The 17,556-nt window shown below is 38.3% G+C and overlaps 1 protein-coding gene and 1 non-coding gene across 27 annotated transcripts in view; both read right to left on the minus strand.

Annotated features, from left to right (window-relative positions):
• The window catches only part of SEL1L2 (SEL1L2 adaptor subunit of SYVN1 ubiquitin ligase), a 149,088-nt gene that overhangs the window by 103,660 nt on the left and 27,872 nt on the right, over positions 1 to 17,556 (minus strand). The gene's annotated exons all lie outside the window — the stretch shown is intronic.
• LOC118154283 (U6 spliceosomal RNA) lies at positions 16,875 to 16,977 on the minus strand. Its single transcript, XR_004744162.1, has one exon. It is a non-coding gene; the product is annotated as a U6 spliceosomal RNA (small nuclear RNA).

A 17,556-nucleotide genomic window follows, 5' to 3' on the forward strand; every position in this document is an offset into this window, starting at 1 on the left:
TGTTTTGTTTCCTTTGTAATCTAGACCTTACAGGAACTGGTCCCAGATTGATTCATATTTAGTCCTATGTCAAATTAGAGAAATAACTGGCAAATTCTAAATAAAAATTCAGCTGAGTGTGGTGGCTCACACCTGTCAACCCAATACTTTGGAAGGATGAGGTGGCCAGCTCCCTTGAGCCCAGGAGTTTTGAGACCAGCCTGGGCAACATGGTGAGACGCTGACTTTACAAAAAATGCAAAAATTAACCAGCCATAGTGGCGTGAGCATGAAATCAAAGCTACTCAGGAGGCTGAGGTGGGAGGATCATTGAGCTCAGGAAGTCAAGGCTGCAGTGAGCGGAAATTGTGCCACTGCACTCCAGCCTGGGTGACAGAGCGAGACTGTCTTAAATAAATGAATAAATATTCAAAAATTGCCTGGTGAGCAGTACCTTACTAAGGCATACCAAATTCTTTTAAAAGATGATACATAACTGATACTGTTATATACATTAGGATTGTTTCTTAGTTTCAAGATATGTTATATTAAATGTTATTACAAATAAAACTTTATCCCGCATTTGTCAAGTGATTATTTTGGAACAGTGAATACTGAACATCAGAGGCAATGTAGCCTCATGGTCTACCAGGTGGCCTTTAAGTCAAACAGGCCTATATTCTAGTCTTGATTTTCTATCTATTTCATTGTTATGATAACTAAATGAGATAATTTATATATTTAGCACAATAGTTAATACATAGTTTTTAATAAATGTTAGGTATATAAATAGTTATTATTATATGGAACCTACTTCTTTTTTTTTAGGGTTATTGAGTGAGGGGTGAGGAACAACAGAAGTCAGGGAGACCAATCAAGAGGCTGTTGAGGCCAGGTGTGGTGGCTCAGTTTAGCACTTTTGTCAGAGGTGTTTGAACCAGAGAGACGGCACAAACCTTACATTACCCCCTGACACTGCAGTGTGATCCTTCCAGGACTTTTTTTTTTTTTCTTTCTTCAGACAGAGTCTCGCTCTGTCACCCAAGCTAGGGTGCGGTGGTGCAGGAACCTACTTCTTTAAAGGATTTAAGATGCCTCAGGATATTACATGTGAGTGCAAAAGTAGTTGCAGTTTTTGCTTTGTGGGAATTTGCCATTTGATATTGGAATACATTAAATAAATGTGGTTATGTTATACATCATTTTAATGGACATTTCTTACTTTATGTTTTTTGCTTATTACTTGCTGTTTATTTTATGTTTATTTTAGACTACAGAAATGATGTTAGACAAAAAGCAAATTTGAGCAATTTTCTTATTTGAGTTCAAAATGGGTTGTAAAGCAGCAAAGACAACCTGCCACATCAACAACACATTTGGCCCAGGAACTGCTAATCAACACACAGTGCAGTCGTGGTTCAAGAAGTTTTGCAAAAGAAACAGGAGCCTTGAAGATGAGAAGCCTACTGCCTGGCCATTGGAAATTGACAACGATCAATTGAGAGCAGTCATTGAAGTTGATCCTGCTACAACTACATGGGAAGCTGCCAAAAAAACTCAACTTCAACCATTCTATGGTTGTTTGGCATTTGAAGCAAATTGGAAAGGTAAAAAAGCTTGATAGGTGAGTGCCTCATGAGCTGAATGCAAACTTAAAAAGTCATAATTTAAAGTGTCCTCTTCTCTTATTCTAAGCAATAACAACGAACCATTTCTCAATCGGATTGTGGCAGGCAATGAAAGATGGATTTTATATGACAACCAGTGACGACCAGCTCAGTGGTTGGACCGGGAAGAAGCTCCAAAGACTTCCCAAGCCAAACTTGCACCAAATAAAAAGGTCATGGTCGGTCAGGAGTGGTGGCTCACGCCTGTAATCCCAGCACTCTGGGAGGCCAAGGTGGGAGGATCATGAGGTCAGGAGATGGAGACTATCCTGGCCAAGATGGTGAAACCCCATCTCTACTAAAAATACAAAAAAAATATTAGCTAGGCGTGGTGGCACACACCTGTAGTCCCCGCTACTTGGGAGGCTGAGGCAGGAGAATTGCTTGAACCCAGGAGGCAGAGATTTCAGTGAGCCAAGATCACGCCACTGCACTCCAGCCTGGGTGACAGTGTGAGACTCCATCTTAAAAAAAAAAAGGTCATGGTCACTGTGTGGTGGTTTGCTGCCAGTCTGATCTGAATCCCAGTGAAACCACGACATCTGAGAAGTATGCTCAGCAAATTGAAGAGATGCACCAAAAACTGCAATGCCGGCAGATGGCATTGGTCAACAGAAAGGGCCCAATTCTTCTCCAGGACAAGGCCTGACCACAGGTCGTACAACCAAAGCTTCAAAGTCAAACGAATTGGGCTGCGAAGTTTTGCTTCATCCGCCATATCCACCTGACCTGTTGCTGACCAGCTGCTAGTTCTTCAAACATCTCGATAACTTTTTGCAGGAAAAATGCCTCCGCAACCAGCAGGATACAGAAAATGCTAATCCCGAAGCACAGACTTTTACACTACGGGAATAAACAAACTTATTTCTCCTTGGCAAAAATATGTTGATTGCAATGGTTCTTATTTTGATTAACAAAGATGTGTTTGAGCCTAGTTATAATGATTTAAAATTCACAGTGCAAAACCGTAATTACTTTTGCACCAACCTAACATTAATAGTTTAAAAAGGACTATGGCAAGTAAAGCATAATTAGAGAATTCATGTTATTAGTGCTTATTAATGCTTTGCCTGTACTATGACATCTCTCAATTATAGTACCTTTCAAAGAAAATTCCTTAACTTAATTATATTTGTGTACTAGAAATCAGTCATCATGACAGATACTATAGTCACAGAAAATGTCGAGCAGTTTTTAAACTCCATTATCACAGCACCCGAAAAAGCAATGTGATTTGGTAGATTCCCATTATTATATTCCCCAAAGTATACAGAATAAAATTAGAGTTAGTATGTACAGAATGTACAGACACAGAAATACAAAGTGTCATGTGTATTTGAGTAATAAGAGAAAATCATAGATATTAAATGGAATAAAGGTTATATTATACACTGGTCCAGAAAATCAAACTGTCAGTGGTCAAAGAGTAACATGAAAATTAGAGGGATAAAAGCAGTAATCAAAAGTAGGATAAGGGTAGATAAAAGAAGCAGGAAAATGGAAGCAAGTATAAGAATATAACTGAAGGGATTAACTCTTCAGTAACTGAAAACATAACATAAGATAAAAGCGATTGTTCATTATTTCCAGCAGAGGATGTGCAAGCCAAAACAGTTTTGCGACTTATTACAAGGGTGTTTCTTTTCTAAATTTCAGGCCTTTCAATCTTTACCTAAAGAAAAAAAAAGTTTCCATTGGCTACTAGGGAAAACATTCTGTTACAAATAATGCATACACACTTTGAGCAGCTTGTTTCATACCAGTTGAGAAACATCGGTGATTGCTGGAGATCTGCACCACTGTTTTATCAATTCCCCTACAGGATGCTGAAATTCCCACATATTCAAGTACTCCCTGTGAAAAACCACAACCTACCGGGTGCTGGAAGAAAATATTACATCTACTTGCCTGAGGTTTTAGAAAATCTCCTTTATTATCTCTATTTTGACATATGTCTCATAACGAACATAATAGATCAGTAGTTCATTATCATCATGACTAGATAATTATATATAATAGCATATACCTTCAAAAATGTTTGATGTGGAGTTAGCCTTGGAAGGGGACTAAAGTTTCACTCAGCTCTGGAATTATAGCTCTATAATTTATTATATGCTAGATTCTTTAGGTACTTTATCTTCAATCTCCATAACAACCCAGCAAACTAGCAAACACAATATCTGTGTTCTCACCAGGTAAGAATAAGTCATTTGTCCAAGGTCACAGGGCAGAATGGGATTCAAATACAGGTCTAATTCCAGAGCTCTTCTTTCTGCACCATTGCCACTCCAAATCTTACCAAAGGATTCACAATAGTTTGATTTTAAGTGGCAAGTTTCTATAATGACATAAACTCCATTTTATAAAAAGCAAAAATTTGATTTATGCACAACATTTTATGGGACACACAAATTTACATAAAATGAAACACCATTCTATGCACACTACAACTTTGATTTACTCTCCCCTTCCACTGAGATAGAAAAATTTTGAAGTGCTAGGGAAGAGGCTAGCACTACAGCCTACCGCCTCCAAAAGAATTGTCCACGTGGTTTTTGGGACATGGAGGGGAAGCCCATCAGATTCACAGAAGACTTATAAAGTTTTTAAAAGTGTTGTATTGAAAAAAAAAGCCATTAGTTTGGGTTAAAAGAAATTGAGACGGTTCAAAATGAGAAGCCTCTGAGCCTCCATCTTTCTAGGAATAGGAGGCAGCATGAGAAAGCTACTCAGCCACAAACATTGGCCATTTCTTACATGTAAAAGGAAGGATAACTTAGAGGGCAGAGCCAAGCCCAGAAGGTATTGCCAAGAGGCAAACAGAACAATACATTAGAGAACCACATTCAGAGGGTAGAACTGGGCCCTAATTAATAAAGATTGCCTGTCCTAGAGTAGAGGAACCTTCCAACATACATCTGGCTAGATTTCCAAATTGCCATGGACCCATGACTAGTATGACTCTTCCCCTTTTTGGGACAGCAGTGTCTAATGTGGTTTTTCTTTCACTCCAGTGTACATTGGGTATGTGAAGGAACAGGGGAATAGCCTGTCCTTTTAGTTTATAGGTTCCTGAATTAAAGAACTAAACCTAAGGAACTTTGACATCTTGACTTCATACAGACCATGAGATCATGGATTCTGAGCTTGATGATATGATAAGATGAGACTTGGACAATTTTGGGGGAATGATATTCATGAAAGAGACATGAATCATCGAGGCCTAAGGGTGGACTATTGTAGGTTGTTACAACAATAGTCCCCAGGGAATCACAACTCCCTGTGTTCACATTGCTTTGTAATATGACTTTGCCCAGTCCTCCAATCAAGAGATGGAGATTATTTTTTCCCACTCCTTACGTGTGGGCTGCCCTTCTGACTTGCTTTAACCAACTGAAACGTGGCAGATGACAGTTCAACTTCTAAGGCTAGTCCTTAGGCCTTGCAGCCTCTTTTACCCTTTTGGAGCAATGCCTTGAGACCACCATGTCCTGAAGAAGCAAGGAATAATCAACCATGTGGACAGAGAGACCCAGCCATCCTGACTGTCTCTGCTGACCACCCAGTGCATGAAACTGCATGAGAGTGAGTCCAGATGAGATCAGTGAAAAACCACCCAGTCAACCCACAGAATTATGAGATTATGAGGAGTAATAAATCATTGTTGTTTGAACTTAGTAAGTTTTGGGTTGTCAAAGCAGCAATTGACAACGGAAATGATTCTGTGTTTTCAGCCTTTTAGGACTTGGTTCAAAAATCTCAATTCTCTGAAGCTAAGGTAGACCAATAACTAGTGCCAAAAATAAATCATATAGAATATATTCCTAGTATTGAGAAAAGGATTAGAAGAATAAAATATCAAATAAAGTCTCAATTATAGTTCTTTCCAGATCCAATTTCTCATGAGGGTTTCAAAATGCTTTAACTCCTGGCTTCACCGTTTCTTTCCCTAGTGTAGACTCATTCCCTTCTTGTCATCCCTGGTGTTGTCTAACTCCATCCAGTTCACCTTACTTAACTTCCAAGGACTATTGCTCTGTTCATCAATCCTTGTTAGCCAATATCTTGACTCTCTCATTCTCTCTTATATTCTTTCTTATTTCCTTGAAATATTTGGCAGTTTCCTCAATCTAAACAATCTGGAGCAGTAAAAAAAAAAAAAAAAAAAAAAAATCAGAATAACAATAGGCTGGATGAGGTGGCTCACGCCTGTAATCCCAGAACTTTGGGATGCCACGTGGGCAGATCACCTGAGGTCAGGAGTTCAAGACCAGCCTGCACAACATGGTGAAACCTCATCTCTATGTTAGTTTTTTAATACAGTTATTAGGCAGGCATGGTAATGTATGCCTGTAGTCCCAGCTATTCAGGAGGCTGAGGCAGGAGAATTGCTTGAACCTGGGGGGCAGAGATTGTGATGAGCTGAGATTGAACCACTGCAATCTAGCCAGGGAAACAGAGTGAGACTCCATATCAAAAATAAAAAAGATAAAAATGAGATTAACAACTAAAAAGCAAAAAAACCCTTTCTCTCTACCTTTACCCATGTCATCACAGGCCTGGCCCCAATATTTGCACAGCCTAGAGTAGGAATACAAATGGGAGTCCACATTCTAAATGTCTAAATATTTAAATGTCATCAATCAAGCTAACAGTTAAAGAAAATATGTTATATCCCCTATTTTCTCAAATATATCTCTACTATATAGAGGCCAAGATTAAATTAGGAGTCTTTGTAATCCTTGGTTTTGTGTAAGAAATTGACAATATGGGAAGAGCCAGCCCAAGGACCTGGCCCTACCTCCAATTGCAGCTTGCCCTTTTTCAGTGAGCACTTTGTAAATGTGTGGTGTGCTCTGCTATCTCTGCTTCTTAATAGCCTTTTTTTCTACTTTAAATCCTTGAAATCTGGCTTTTAACCTTTTCGCACAGACAACTTCTTTCTCAAAGGCCAGAAATGACCTCTTTAGTTGGTCTCATTCAACGACATCTTCCCCCTAGACATATTTGCTTAGCTTTATAGTCTTTCTTTTCAGATTCTGTTTTACACCAACTTCTGTGGCTTTATACTATCTAGGATACCCTTCTTCCTTTCAAACACCTATTTAAGAGTTTCTCTTTTGTTCTGAGTTCCCTAATGATTGTGTATTGCTCAATGCTCAGTCCTAACCTCTTCTCTCTGTCACGATCTGACAGTTGAGGTGGGCCAGTGGGGCGTTTGCCGTGGACAGCTGGTGGGTGCAGGTCAGGAAGTAGGAAGGGATAATGTGCCAATTCCCACATGGGCTGCCACTTAAGAAGCCCTGGGAATCACACTGTGATGAATGGAATGCAGAAAAGCACAGGCAACAGGAGAATCCAGAGAAGACATGCAGGCTGACAGAGGTGAAACAAATAATAAGAGGCCAACCTAGCAACAAGGATGATTCCAAAACCTGGGACTAAGTTATGAGAGCAGGTCAGGCTGGGAATAAATGACTAGAAGCATGCAGACAGTAAGAACCAAAAATGGGTAGACAACTGGCAAAACTAGAAGAGAGAGGATTTACGCTACAAGGGTCCAGAGAAAATTCTCCCAATAAGATTTTTGTCAGGTGAGTACTTAGTTTTCTGAGGAAAGGGCAGCATAAATCAGACCCAATCATTTCATGCCTGCATTCATACAGTAGCCTCCTAACAGATTAATCATAACTATTCTAATTTTAATCTAATTTCCATCTACCCTCAGAATAATTTTCCCTAAGTACTGTTTTCATCAAGACACTCATCTCCTTAAAAACCTACAAGTCTCTATTGTATAAAAATTGAATCTCTCTGTTAACCTCTAGTTTCCATTATAATCTAGTTTAACTCCACATTACCAAGTTTCAAATCCAAATAATGTTGATTTTGTTAGTTACTGCTTTGAAAGTTTTCGTCCTCATTTTTTGAAATCTCAACAATTCCTATTTAATGGACTGAAAATTATTAAAATTTCCAATTAACCTAAATATGGGCATACCTTAGAGATATTGCAAGTTTGGTTTCAGACCGCTGCAATAAAGTGAACATTACAATGAAGGAAGTTACACAGTTTTTTTGGTTTCCCAATGCATATTAATGAGTACATTATACTGTAGTCTATTAAGTGTGCAATAGCATTCATTACGTCTTAAAAACATGGGCCAGGTGCGATGACTCACACTGGTAATCCACTTTAGGAGGTCGAGGTGGGTAGATCATTTGAGGTCAGGAGTTTGAGACCAGCCTGACCAACATGGTGAAACCCTGTCTCTACTAAAAATACAAAAAAATTAGCTGGGCATGGTGGCAAATGCCTGTAGTCCTAGCTACTCTAGAGGTTGAGGCAGGAGGATCACTTGAACTTGGGAGGTGGATGTTGCAGTGAGGGGAGACTGTGCCAGTGCACTCCAGTCTGGGCAACAGAGCCAGACTCTGTGTCAAACATACACGTACTTTAATTTTAAAATACTTTATTGCTAAGAAATTTGAGTTATCATCTTTTTAGTGGTAGAGGGTCTTGCCTCAGTGTTGACAGCTGCTTACTGATCAGGGTAGTGGCTGCTAAAGTTTAGGGTGGCTATGACAATTTCAGACAGTGAAGTTTTCGGCATCCATTGACTTCCTTTCATGAAAGATTTCTCTGTAGCATACAATGCCATTTGATAGCATGTTACCTGCAGTAGAACTTCTTTCAAAATTGAGTCAATCCTCTCAAACGCTGCCATTACTTTATCAACTAAGTTTAGGCAACATTCTAAATCCTCTACTGTCATTTCAACAGTGTTCACAGTATCTTCATCCAAGAGTAGGTGTCATCTTAAGAAGCAACTTTCTTTGTTTATCCATAGAAGCAATTTCTCATCCATTCAAGTTTTATTATGAGACTGTAGCAATTCGGACACATCTTCAGGCTCCACTTCTAATTCTAGTTCTCTGGCTGTCTTTCACCACATCTGCAGCTACTTCCTCCCCTGAAGTCTTAATCCTGCAAAGTCATCTATGAGGCTTTGAATCCACCTTTCCAAACTCCCGTTAATGAATTTTTAAAAACATTTTCCTATGTGTCACACATGTTCTAGTGGCATCTAGAATGGTGAATTCTTTCCAGAAGGTTTTTGGTGTATTTTTCCCAGGTCCATCAGAGGAATTACTAACTAGGGTAGATATAGCCTTATGAAATGTATTTCTTAAATAAAAACACTTGCGTGTCAAAGTTACTCCTTGATCCATGGGCTGCAGAATGGATGTTGTTTTAGCAGGCACAAAAACCACATTAATCTCCTTGTAATCTCCATCAGAGCTCTTGGGTAAGTACATGCTTTGTCAGTGGGCAGTAACATTTTTTTCTGAGCAGTAGTTCTCAACAGTGGGCCGAAAATATCCAGTTTACAAGCATGTTGTAAACAGATGTGTTGTCATTCAGGCTTTGTGGTTCCATTTATAGAGCACAGGCAAAGTATATTTATCATCATTCTTAAGGGCTTTAGAACCTTTTTAAATGGTGAATAATTTTGGCTTCAACTTAAAGTCAACAGCTGCATTAGCCTCTACACGGAGGCCTTTGAAGCTTGGAAGTTCTCTCCAAGCTATGAAAGTTCTAGGTGGCATTTTTAAAAATAGAAGGCTGTTTTGGCTACATTAAAAATTTGTTGCTTAGTGTAGCAAATTAATTCATCAATTATCTTAGCAAGATTATCTGGAGAAGTAGCTGCAACTGCTACATCAGCACTTGCTGCTTGTATTTTATGTTGTGGAAATGGCTTCTTCCCTTAAATTGCATGAATGAATATCTGTTAGCTTACAACTTTTCTTCTGCAGCTTCCTCGCCTTCATAGACATGAAGAGATGGCCGTGCTTTGGTTAGGCTTTGGTTTAAGAGAATGTTGTGGCTGGTTTGATCTTCTATCCAGACCACTCAAACTTTCTTCCTATCAGCAGTAAGACCATCTCACTTTCGTATCATATTTATGTTCACTGTAGTAGCACTTTTAATTTCCTTCAAGAATTTTTTCTTTCATAACTTGGCTTTTTGGCATTTGAGAACTAGCTTTTGACTTATCTTAGCTTTTGACATATTGTCCTCACTTACATTAATTGTTTCTAGCTTTTGATTTAAAGTGAGAGATTTTTTTTTTGAGAGGGAGTCTTGCTTTGTCTCCCATGCTGGAGTGCAGTGGCACAATCTTGGCTAACTGCAACCTCCACCTCCAGGGTTCAAGCAATGCTTCTGCCTCAACCTCCCGAGTAGCTGGGACTGCAGGGGCACACCACCATGCTCAGATAATTTTCGTATTTTTAGTAGAGATGGGGTTTCACCATATTGGCCTAGCTGGTCTCAAACTCCTGACCTTGTGATCCACCTGCCTCAGCCTTCCAAAGTTCTGGGATTACAGGCATGAGCCATGGTGTCCCGTAGAGATCTACCTTTTTAAAGCAAGTGGCATTAGCGTCTGTAAGAAGGGCACTTCTTTCATTGAAATACAGTGAAGAAGCTACACTTTGTAAGCACTAGAAGAAGAAGCTCCTGTTGAATTTTACTTTCTCTTTGGCTTTTTTCTCGCTCTGATCACTGCTGCTATCACCTTTCTCTTGAAATCTGTTTTCTTGGTTACTCTTACCATAAGTGAAACTAACTGGTATTTTCAAAACAGATTTAGTAATTCAAGAAAGAACAAAAAATAAACGAAAGGTGCAGACACAGTCCAATTCACACTGACAAATCTCTGGTTACAATATCTCAACTGCCCTCTGCCTGGTCCCAGCTTATTCCTTTTCCTGGTAGAATTTCACAAGAACCTTTCCCCACGCCCTGGTGGGAGTGCCATCTTACTTTCAACCATATGGGGGCAACTCTCCTTAACACCCTGGTTCTGTCTGGCATTAAGGGCAAGAATACAAATTCTAACTCCACCACTCACTTAAGCCCTTCCCCTTTTGAAGGACATGGCTTTTTCTTTCCCGAAGCCCTGACAGGATGAGGGTGATGGGTATTATTGCCCCCATCTCTATGTTCTGAGAACACCTTGATTCCCTAGAGAGCCATCTCAGTCATCTAATAATTGTAATATCCATACAGCAAGAATTGCATGCATAGAAGGGAGCTATTCCATTCCTCTCAACAGAAATGATGTATAATCATTATTTCTACATAATTAGACCAGATCTTGATATTTCAAGGTCTCTCAGTACAGATACATTTTGATGTATTGTTATATATTTGGTAATAGACTAATGGCTTCGTTATATAAATTAACATGTAGTAGATATTCTGAAACAGTCTGTAATTTAGTGTCAGTGTCTTGAAAAGGTATTTTGTAGCCTTTTATTCTCCTCATCCTTCTTCCAATGCAAAGATAGCCAAATTTCCATAAAAACTACTGGAGGCTTGGGAGGCCGAGACGGGTGGATCACAAGGTCAAGAGATCGAGACCATCCTGGTCAACATGGTGAAACCCCATCTCGACTACAAATACAAAAAATTAGCTGGGCACAGTGGCGCGTGCCTGTAATCCCAGCTACTCAGGAGGCTGAGGCAGGAGAATTGCCTGAACCCAGGAGGCGGAGGTTGTGGTGAGCTGAGATGCCGCCATTGCACTCCAGCCTGGGTAACAAGAGCGAAACTCCAGCTCAAAAAAAAAAAAAAAAAAAAAAAAAAAAAAAAAAAACTACTGGAGGCTTTTACTTGACTAGGCTTTTATTTATTCTTTTCTGGAATAGTTCTGTTATTTAATTTTTATGAAGTTTAATTGAGGAGGCCAGATAACTCAGCATTGCTGATGATATTCCTTCCAGAAGCCTAATTACCTCCTGTAGATACAAGTAAAGAGCTTAACAGCGACCTTGAAAGATAGTTGACGACTTTATGCAATGTGCCTGGCACAGTGCCTAGCACATAGCAAGTGCCTAATAAAGGTTATTTTTATTATTAATTCTTGATTAGGTGAGAAATAATTTTGGAGAAATGCAAATTTTAAGTGAGAATATATGGTGGAACATATTAACTGATGACAATATTAAATGATGGTTTTTCTTCATATTCTTCTGTATCTGTGGCCTTTTCCCAATTTAGTCAGTTAAGTTGCTCATTGCTTCAGAAAAACATAATGATGTGGTAGAAAGAAAGGAATTTTCTTGGCTGTTGGGGGAAAAGTAAGGACTTACAATCTGGACAATAGAATAAATGTGGAACACCTGGGGTATAATATCAAAGTAACTTCAAGGCTTTCTGTGCTCACTTCCCAAAATGTGGAAACATTCCCTGGACTAGGATTAGGGAGAAAAGCTAGAAGGGTGGTAAAGAGAAATGAACACTACAACAGCTTGACATTAAATGTAGTAGCTTGACATTAAACATAAATTAAATTCCAATGTTGAAAAAATTGTTGTATTTCCAGTTACTCAGGAGGCTGAGGCAGGAAAATCACTTGAACATGGGAGGCGGAGGTTGCAGTGAGCCAAGATTGTGCCACTGCACTCTAGCCTGGGCAACAGAGAGAGACTCCATCTCAAAAAAAAAAAAAAAAAAAAAAGAAGAAAAAAATGTTGTATTTCTTGAATGCTCGAATTCATGAACTAAAGTTTATAAATGATACAATAACTTAGTTAATTCTATTCATACAGAGTATGAAGCCTTTGTTAATGGTGACTGTAAGACATGATTTTGTCCTTTAGAAATAGGGCACTAAAGCTTTTAAGCTTAGAGACACAGAGTGACTTTAGTTGAAAGGCTGAAATTTTGCAATAGATAGAAAGTTTCCACTTAGGGTTCTGATGGAGAGTGGAAACACTCAAACTACTTGTTTTGTTGTCAATAGCTGAAGTGGTTGAAATATGATTAAATAGGCAGCGAGGTGGCCTGGATATATTCCTGTCATTTCTAAGTCCCAATGTCCCCACAAACTGAATCATTTCTCATCTGCCCCCTCCCAAGTCACCTTCCTCTCTCCAGTGTTCTACCCCTGTCAAGGGGATCATTAGTCTCTTAAGCTCCAAATCTTTCATCATGTTTTACTCATTCCATGCCAACATCCCCAAGAACAGGCAAAACATTGTGTTTTGCTTTTCTTTGAATTGCACTGTCGTGAATTGGGAGTGTGAAGAGTTGTTCTGATAACTAAATGAGATCATGGATGTGAAAGTGCTTGACATTTGCTAGGCACTCAGTAAAGTTTCTTTTAATTTCTTCTGCCTGGCAGTTTACGCCTTTCAATAATCCAATCTTATTTTTCTTAGCCAATTTATTTCCCATACTCTCTGCTCTTATTGAAGTGGTAGTATCCTCCTACCCTATATATACATTCTACTCATTCTCACACCCATGTATTGTACTTACTTGTGTACTAAATAAATTTGCCTTCATACCTGTAGGTCTCCCTGGATACTCCAGCCTTCAATGACCCATCTGTTCTTGGTACATCTTCAGGAAGTCGTACTCCCATGTCACTTATGTTAGCACCTAATTATTTATTAAATTTTATTCTATGGATTGTAAGATCTCTGAAGGAAGAGTTCCATCCTCTTGGTTGATTAAATACTTTTATTAAAACACAGCATGTCACTGTGCTCCTGGATCTAAAATTTAACCAAATGGCCTTTTAAGTTACAATTGAAAACTTAAGAGTCAAAGAATCTCAGGTTTGGAATTGTCAAATTAAATTCTATAGCCACAAAGAACTATTTTTTTTTTTACACATAATGAGCCTGGTTTTTCTCTTCAAACAAAAGGTTTTTAGTGTTTAGTGCTTCATCACTGCATAACTCAACAATCTTGAGTTAAGTAGTTTTAACCATGAAGTTGTATTAGTTTTTAATCTTTATATAATATGCTATTTAAAAAAACAGAGGTAGCACATGAGTGTAACATTATCATTTTTTTTTTCTAGTTGGACTTTTCATCCACACTGCTTCACCATTAAAGCATTACAAATTTGGGAATGTGCTCACTGGATTTAGGGTGCTTTTAAGTTTATATGTATTTACATATGTACGACTGATGGACTGAACCTGGAGAAGTAATTGAGCAATTACTTTAGGCAACCAGATCAGGATGATTTGCCCTAAATATTAGAAGAACTAGTTTCAAAGCAGGTTTAGAATTCTTAGAGCCAGTTCTTCTGTTCTTTCATTATCAGTGTATCTTTCTTTAGGAATGAAGAAATATGGATTATCAGTAGAGCAGGTAATATGATTCAGAATTCTTCAGTTCTAGTCTTAGTCCCCTTTGTAAATGGATGCACTAACTGATTTTGGGCAAGGCACTAATAAGTACTATGTCTTGTCTCCAGCAATCAAAATGATTGTTGGTTGCATCATGTAGAATCATCTGATATTACCACAGTATACTTTGGAGTAATTAAAAGTATTAAATAATTGATGCAATGGGAATTAAAAACCACAGAGGTTTAAAGATAAGTACTTTAGGCTGGGTGTGGTGGCTCACACCTACAATCCTAGCATTTTGGTAGGCCAAGGCAGGCGGATCACTTGAGGTCAGGTGTTCGAGACCAACCTGGCCAACATGGTAAAACCCAGTCTCTACTACAAATACAAACTTAGCCATGCATGGTGTGCCTGCCTGGTATGCCTGTAATCCCAGCTACTTGGGAAGCTGAGGCAGGAGAATCGCTTGAACCTGGGAGGTTGATGGTGCAGTGAGTCAAGATCGAGCCACTGCACTGCAGCCTGTGTGACAGGGCGAGATTCTGTCCCCCCCACTCCAAAAAAGATAGATATTTTATATGGTACCATAAATTAACCAACACAGGGAATAACTATGTAGAAAATTCTTAAGGTTTTTGTATTTTTAAATATTTTGGTACATTTTTATACAAACGTATAAAATGTAAAATTATGCATGTCAACTTAGAAATATATAGTGACCTTGATACTGTAAGCACTTGAGGTAACATTCAACATACATCGAATGTAGAAAATAGAAATTGTGTTTTAGTGTCAGAATTATTTGCCAATCATGTTCTTGAAGATTTCTGACATGCTGTGAAATAAAATCCAGAAACTCAAGGTTAGAAGATAGTTGTCTCTAAAACAGTGGTTGTCATTTAATTACTAAATATGGATAGACAAATTATGATGTTTGAAATAATTTTGTCATGACAAACAATACTGTAAGGGATACCTTTAACATGTTTCCTATGAAACATGTACGGTTTGCTAGGGTGGACAAAACAAGAAGTAAATGAGACGTAGTATGCTCATTTTAAATATTAATAGATAATACCAAATTGGCATACCAAAAAGCTACTCTACTTCCACACACAGTATATGTATGTTATATATAATACTGCCACAGCCAGGCATGGTGGCTCACGCCTGTAATCCCAGCAGTTTGGGAGGCTGAGGCGAGCAGATCACCTGAGGTCAGGAGCTCAAGACCGGCCTGGCCAACATGATGAAACCCCATCTCTACTAGAAACACAAAAATTAACCGGGCATGGTGGCAGATGCCTGTAGTCTCAGTTACTCGGGAGGCTGAGACAGGGGAATCACTTGAACCCGGGAGGCAGAGGTTGCAGTGAGCCGAGATCGCACCATTGCACTCCAGCCTGGCCGACAAGACTGGAGGGCATTTGGGAGCATTTATATTTCCTCTCTAAGGAACTATTAGGCTTTAAAAAATATTTAGAAATTCTTGTTTTCTGGATGTTATTTGATTTTGTGTGTGTGTTGTAAATATATTCTTCAGTCTGTTTTCAGCCTTTTAACCGTATTTTGTGTTCTTTTCACCGTAGAGGTCTTAAATCCTCATGCCACCTTGGCCTTGCAAAGTGCTAGGCGTGAACCACCACGCCCGACCATTGGTCCATTTTTTAACTTTCTGTTCTATTTTCCTGATCTACCCCTCTATTCTTCTAGTGATACCCCAATTACTGTATATATGTAACTGCATATTTTGCTATCTGATTGAGCAGGAACCTCTCTGTGTGGGGATACACACACAGTCTCACACACACACACACACACACACACACCCTCCATGTTCCTCTTTGTGAAACTTATCTTGGGAATTCCAGCATAATTTCTTTTCTAGGTGAATTTTAGAATAAGCTTGTCAGATTCGTTTAGAAATCTGTTGATATTTTGACTGGAATTGTGTTGGATTTACACATTACAATGTATAAATTTACAAAACATTGGCATATTTACAACACAGATTCATTCAGATGTACAGCTTTAATTTATTCAGGTTTCTTTGTTTAATGTTCTCCAGGTAAATTTTAATTTTTATTTCTTGGGTATTTTACTCCACTTTCATTAAATTTATTCCTATTTTATAATATTTGTTGCTACTGTGAAAAGGATTTTAAAAAATAAATATTTGTGATTATTGTATTTCTATAAGATAAAATGAACCTTTATTTAGATTTATCCTAAGTCTTAAAGGTTACTTGGCTTACCACTGACTTCCACTCTTCTCTTGGATTCATTTTGCTGGAGCATGTCTTCTAGCAATTATTTCAGCTAGGGTTTGTGGGAGATAAATTTTCTGAATCCATTCATGTCTGAAATGTCTCATGTTTGAAAATGTCATTACACTTGTCTGATTGTCAGATTACAGAATTCTAAGTTCAAAATCATTTTCGCTTCAGTATTTTAGAAAATATTTCTCTAGTGTCTTCTTATACTCAATGTAGCTAAAGAATCTGAAGTCAAGAGGGTGTTTTTGTTTGTAAATAACATGTTTTTCTTTTTAGAAGCTTTTAGGATTTTCTTGTCCATAAAGTACTAAACTTTTACCAGTATTTTCTAGAATGGGTCTTTTCCAGTCTTCTTGTTTGGCACAAAGTGGGCCTTAATGTAAAAATTTGAGTCTTTTTTCATATCTAGGGAATTTTATTTGATTTATTTTTCCTCTGAGTTCTATTTTCTCTTTCTGGAAATCCTATGATATGGATATGGTAATGTTTGGAGGTATCCTCCAAGTGCCTTAATCTTTATTTCATACTTATCATCTCCATCTCCCTGTCTGTTTGTATTATGATCTGAGAGAATTTTTCAGTTTGATCTTGAGCATCCTGGTTGCTCTTCAGCTATGACAATTTTCCTATTCAGCCTTAATGTTTTTACTTTTGCTATCAGATATTTCATTCCTAAAATACCTTATCTTTTTTCTTTCATTAAAGCTTGTTCTTATTTTATAGATAAAGTAACCTCTCTAAATACATATTGTGATATTTTGTGTTTTAAACTCTTCAAATGTTTTTTAAACAAAATATGGAATGCCTCACAAATTTGTGGGTCATCTTTGTACAGAGGCAATACTAATATTCTCTGAATTGTTCAAATTGTAGGAGAGGTAAGCACTTCTGAGTTCTAATGTCATGTTAGGCTTGGATTTTCCCTGTTAATCTGTGAATGCTATAATGAATTGCTTCAGCTTTCTACCAGTATTGCAGAGTGTGTTAACAGAGTGTAACAGGAGCTAGTCTTCTAGGAATAGAGACTCCATCAATATCACCAGCCATTTGCGGCAGCATTTTGTATTTCTGGCACAAATGCCGACCACAGATGTTCCCATCTAATGGTGACTTATCTCCTTTTGCACTTATTTTTGACTGTGTACTGTGAACTTTATCTGAGTGGATTCTTTGAGGCCTATGATGAAGTTGTCTTTCCATGGAGAAAACATGAATTTACTTTTGCCAATTTCCTGAGGTTTAACCTGGGTTCCTAGATCTAATCTTAGATCTAGTTCTAGGTTTGGGGTGCCTGGGAATCCCTAAGCAATGTAAACCCAAGCTGTGAGGGCTGGCCCATGCCCACACAACTTCTCAGAGATATATTTTTCTTTTTCCTTTTCTCTTTGCTCTTCTAAGTGTTAAGTTCCATAGATCCCCAGACTCGGGAGGGGGTGGGTAGTTTTAAGAGTACAGCATTTTCTGGTCCCAGG

The sequence above is a fragment of the Callithrix jacchus genome, chromosome 5 (genome assembly GCF_049354715.1).
Source record: "Callithrix jacchus isolate 240 chromosome 5, calJac240_pri, whole genome shotgun sequence".
Lineage (NCBI taxonomy): Eukaryota > Metazoa > Chordata > Mammalia > Primates > Cebidae > Callithrix > Callithrix jacchus.